Here is a 6,000-nt window from a genome sequence, read left to right as displayed (position 1 = left end):
TAAAAGGGGAGGTGCAGTGAGACCTGGGTGTCATGGTACATCAGTCATTGGGGGTGGGCATGCAGGTGCAGCGGGCAGTGAGGGGAGCGAATGCCATGCTGGCCTTCATGGCGAAGGGATTTGAGTGTAGGAGCGGGGAGGTCTTGCTGCAGTTGTGCAGGGCCTTGGTGGGGCCGCGCCTTGAGTATTGTGTGCAGTTTTGGTCTCCTCATCTGAGGAAGGACGTTCTTGCTATTGAGGGAGTGCAGCGAAGGGCGGGACTGACATATGGGGAAAGACTGGATCGACTGGGCTTGTGTTCGCTGGAGTTTGGAGGGGTGGGAGGGGATCTCATGGAAACATATGGATTCTGATGGGATTGGACGGGTTGGATGCGGGAAGAATGTTCCCAATGTTGGGGAGGTCCGGAACCGGGGGTCACGGTCTGAGGATGGGGGGTGGGCCATTTGGGACCGAGATGGGGAGGGGCTTCTTCACTCAGAGTTGTGGGCCTGTGGAATTCTCTACCGCGGAGAGGTGTTGAGGCCAGTTCATTAGATATATTCAAAAGGGAGTTAGATGTGGCCCTTACGGCTAAAGGGATCAAGGGGTATGGAGAGAAAGCGGGAATGGGGTACTGAAGTTGCATGATCAGCCATGATCTTATTGAATGGTGGTGCAGGCTCGAAGGGCCGAATGGCCTACTCCTGCACCTATTTTCTAAGTTTCTAAGAGAGGGCCTACAGCATGATTGAGATAGAGGCATTAGCGTGTGTGTTCGGGGTAAAGAAAATGCATCAGTACCTGTTTGGCCTCAAATTTGAGCTGGAAGCCCTTCACATTCCTGTTCGCTGAAAGCAAGAGGATAAATAATAATGCCTCAGCCTGCATACAAAGGTGGGCACTCACGCTATCAGCGTATAACTATACCATCCGCCACAGGCCAGGCACCGAGAACTGTGCAGATGATCTCCGTCAGCTACCATTGACACGGGGTGGAAATGGCGCAGCCTGCAAACTTGTTGATGGTGGCGTAGCCCACAGACTTGTTGATGGTCATGGAAGCGTTTGAAAATGATAAATCACCTGTCACGGCCCACCAGATTAGGACTTGGATCAGCCAAGATCCTCTGCTGTCCCTAGTGAAAAACTGTGTACTGCATGGGAGCTGGGCCAGCATCCTCATTGAAATGCAAGAGCTAATCAAGCCGTTCCAGCGGCGAAAGGACGAACTGTCCATTCAGGCAGACTGCCTATTGTGGGGTAACCGCGTAGTGCTACCCAAAAAGGGCAGGGAGACGTTCATCTCGGATCTCCACAGCACACTCCCGGGTATAGTAATGATGAAAGCGATAGCCAGATCCCACGCGTCGTGGCCCGGTATCGGCTCTGAGTCCTGTGTACGTCAATGCAGCGTGTGTGTTCAGTTGAGCAACGCGCCCAGAGAGGCACCACTAAGTTTGTGGTCCTGGCCCTCCAGACCATGGTTGAGGATCCATGTCGACTATGCGGGTTCGTTTCTCGGTAAAATGTTCCTGGTGGTGGTGGATGCTTTTTCAAAATGGATTGAATGTGAAATAATGTCAGGAAGCACCACCACCGCCACCATTGAAAGCCTGAGGGCTATGTTTGCCACCCACGGCCTGCCTGACATACTGGTCAGTGACAACGGGCCATGTTTCACCAGTGCCGAATTTAAAGAATTCATGACCCGCAATGGGATCAAATGTGTCACCTCAGCCCCGTTTAAACCAGCCTCCAATGGGCAGGCAGTGCGGGCAGTAGAAACCATCAAACAGAGCCTTAAACAAGTCACAGAAGGCTCACTCCAAACCCGCCTGTCCTGAGTACTGCTCAGCTACCGCACGAGACCCCACTCGCTCACAGGGTTGCCCCCGGCTGAGCTACTCATGAAAAGGACACTTAAAACCAGACTCTCGCTGGTTCACCCCAATCTGCATGATCAGGTAGAGAGCAGGCGGCAGCAACAAAATGTAAACGATGGTCACGCCACGGTGGCACGGGAAATTGATCTGAATGACTCTGTGTATGTGCTAAACTATGGACATGGTCCCAAGTAGATCGCGGGCACAGTGATAGCTAAAGAAGGGAATAGGATGTTTGTAGTCAAACTAAACAATGGACAAATTTGCAGAAAGCACCTGGACCAAACAAGGCTGCGGTTCACAGACTGCCCTGAACAACCCACAGCAGACACCACCTTTTTCGAGCCCACAACACACACCCAAAGGATCAAGGACACCACGCCGGACCAGGAAATCGAACCCATAACGCCCAACAGCCCAGCAAGGCCAGGCTCACTAAGCAGCCCTGCAGGGGCAACAACACGCCAGCCCAGCGAGGGCACAGCCAACACATCAGAACAGACATTTGTACTGAGGCGGTCCACCAGGGAAAGAAAGGCTCCCGACCGCCTCACCTTGTAAATAGTTTTCACTTTGACTTTGGGGGGTGGGGGAGTGATTTTGTGTATCTGTAAAGCATGCACTCCCATGTTCTGTCACCAGGGAGCTCATCCCCTGAAGTCCCAAGGGATCCCAGCATCCCTTGAGAGCACTGTATTTCAGCCAGCACCTAAGGCCTGGTCCTCACTCTGGAGTGTCTTATTAAAGACTGAGGTCACTGTCACTTTAACCTCCCTGTGTGCAGCCTCAACTGTGTTAGGAACACAATAATAATGTTTTAGAGGTGATGAATATTTTTTTTGGCAGACAGAACTGTTGAGTGTTACAAGAGATCAAGGGAGGTATGAAGTCTGTGATCTTTGTTATCAGCTCAATGGATGGCAATGGTCACTTCTGATCCTTTGGAGTCCTATGTTCATAAGAAAACTGTGACTTTTGGGAGAAGGAGAGAACATTCGTTTCAGTAGGTTTGGGGCTGTATTAGTGTCCACTGAAACTTGGAGGAATCTCCCACAATTTTCCATGAAACTAGCCACAAGTTCTTTACCTCTTTTCCCTTTATCTCCCCAGGGGTTAGTATTATCAGCGATTGGAGAGAGTGTGCCATCTAATGAACCGAGTGAGCGTTGAAGAGTCTGTTCACACCCTTCTTAATTTAATATTAGTAGCGCTGACTGTATATAAAACATTCTTAATATAAAATTTGCCGAGAAGGAGTCACTGTAGTCAAATCCAAGTAAAATTTAGTAACATTATGAACTGTCTTTAGTTCATAAATAAAAATAAATCCTGGTTTCATTAGGGCAGTATTAATATATCATAGCAATGTGAAATCACATTGATATTACAACTGGGAAGAGGCATCTGTTGAAAATACACATGTAGCTTCATTAATATCTCCCAAAGTAAAATATTTAGGTTGTAAATTGAATAAAATAATATTTATTTTAGCCCATTGGTTTCAATCTTCAGTTACAAATCAAGTTTAAAAAGGTATAATTGATGCTAACGAGAGCCAACTTCTCTGCAGTTCATTGGTGAGATTTACTGATCAGACTGTTATCATTAAAGTTCTCCTGTTACATCCGTCAGATTGTTAGTTATGTCCAACCGGGAAGCTTGAGGTAAGGCAGAGAATGTTTGTGTCTTTCTGTCTGACACATTGACATAAATCTAACTTTGACAAAGAAATGTAAATCAGGCTGTTAACTTATTCCTATCAATGTTTGTGATAAACACTATGGGCTAGACTTTCCATTATTGTGCAGATCACCCAAAAATGGGCGTTATTTCCAGCGTTGGTGTGTATTATGGGTTTTGAGATCTCCGGATTGTCGCCCATTTTCAAAACTCCAACTTTCCACTTTGTGAAATGGACATTAGCGGGAGCGATGTGAAATGGGTGTTAGCGGTAATTTTTTTTTTCTTCTGCCGTAAAATGTCGGCGTCCATAACAATGTCATGGCAACGGTCGTTTCCCGTGTTTCAGGAGGTCAGGTGTCATCAATACATGTGCAGAAGAGGAGAGAGAGAGAGAGCAGAGAGGAACTGAAAGCGTGTGTGGGTGTGTTGTCTGGTTGTTTGGCTGTTATGGGAGGTAGGAAAGATATTTTGGAGGAGTAAGAAGAATTGAGAGCACAAATTAGTTTTACACCGAAATTTTTGGGGAAAAGAATTATTTACATGGAAGACATGGAGGAGGCGAGACAGCATGATGTGGAGGGGAAGGAGGCTGGTGAGAGCAGTGAAGTAGGAGAGGAAGTCGAAGTGGGAGGATGAAAATGAGCTCAGAGATTCTCCAACGAGGCAAATGCTGCCCTCCTGCAGGAGGTGGAGTCACGCTAGGGTCAATTGACCCGGGGTGGGCATGGGAAGCCCACCCCGAAGATTCACTAGAAAATTTGGGCTGACATACCTGAGGTGGTCTCGTCGGTGATGCACGAGGTGCATGAGATCAGCCAGTGCCGCAAGCGCTGGAACAACCTTGTCGGATCTGCCAGAGTAAGTATTACATTTACTTACATTTACTTATATATTTATATAATTGGAATTGTAAATGTAATGAGTGAATAAATTCAGATCTGATGTATTGCACATAGACCAGGAATGTTGAACTCAAAACCTACGTTTACGGTGTACGTGTTTAGGTTAATAATGATAATAATAATTATTATAACATCTGTCGGTTATGTTCTGTGACAGTACCCAGCAATGATCTTATGCAATGATCTTGTCGTGCTGTTACCTTTTGCCGAAAAAGCTTTTGAAGAATAGGGCTGAGCAGTGACGCACGGGTGGTGGCCCACCAGTCATCAGCCTTGAGGAGCAGGCACTGGCACTAGTGGGGAGCCACCCCCGGTCAGCCATGCAAGCAGCAGCAGAACCTGATATGATGCCATGTGAGTAAAGTATACACCATTGCATCAAGTAAAGTATTCACCATTGCATCATGTAAAGTCAATAGATGCCACACCCACTCATATCCGAACAATAATATATGATAGATGATTGATTAAAGTGTTATCTAATTAATGATGGGCTCATGAAAATCATTGTAAGGCAGAATTTGGTCATGTTCATGAAATGTGATGCCTGTGATCATTTTGATAGCAGTAGTGCATAAGCTGTGTATAGTGTTTGAATCACCCTGTGACCCTAGCACCCCCTTCTCCTCTAATAACCTAAGTTAAGTTTTGTAGTTCAGCCAGCAGTGCAGTCCTAAACAACATCACCAAGGCAAGTGCGGATCCGGCGGCGGCCTCGGTGGGGGATCATCATTCTGGTGGTGAGGAGCCCCGAATCTCGCCCGTGGAGCTGCAGGGTGCCTTCTCCACTGACGACAGTGCGGAGTTTGAGGAACCTGCAGCGACAAGCTCCATTATCTCAAAAACCCTGATAGCATTTAGTACTCTTGCGGCCATGTCCTCCTCCACTGTGAGGTAGCGGGCCCAAGCACTTTGCCACAGGGCACCCCAAGTGTCTCCATGCCGGTGCCGACCCCACAGAGGTTGGTTCGATACAGAAGGACTGCTCCACGAGCGGCAGATCTAAGTGGGGACATGGTGAATTTGTCCAGGAGGAGTGTTGAAATAGGTCAGCAGATCCTCCAGACAATGGGGGGCATATCCCAACAGCTGACCACCATGTCTGCCACCATGACAGAATATGTGCCGTGGAGGGCCTAGAGGTGAAATCCAGGGACACTGGTGTCACAGGGCTACAAGTGGTCCCGGAACACGGCACTGAACCCCAAGGTGCTGCACCCCCAATGACACAAGCAAGCTTCTAGCTCGGAGGCCGTTCCCTCCTCAGGACCATCCTCTCTATTCTCCGGCAAACCAGCGGATCTGCCATCCCCCACCCCCCCCCAAATGAAGCAGCACCTGAGGAGCACTTCGGCAAGGCGGCCTGGAGTCAGGAGGGGAAGGGGTAGAGGTGGGGAGAAGCGATGGGAAAAGGAAAGTGAGGTTCATGGCCGCAGTTGTTTTTGTGACAGTATTTTGATGTTGTTGCTATTTTGTTGGGAGGTTTTGGGGAAGGGGGAGGGAAGGGTACCTTGATTTGTTGCATTTGTGTTCTCTGTGTTTGAAGTGTT

Source organism: Pristiophorus japonicus, chromosome 11, assembly GCF_044704955.1.
Source record: "Pristiophorus japonicus isolate sPriJap1 chromosome 11, sPriJap1.hap1, whole genome shotgun sequence".
Lineage (NCBI taxonomy): Eukaryota > Metazoa > Chordata > Chondrichthyes > Pristiophoridae > Pristiophorus > Pristiophorus japonicus.
The sequence above is the reverse complement of the archived record's forward strand: the minus strand, read 5'-3'. Positions refer to the sequence as shown.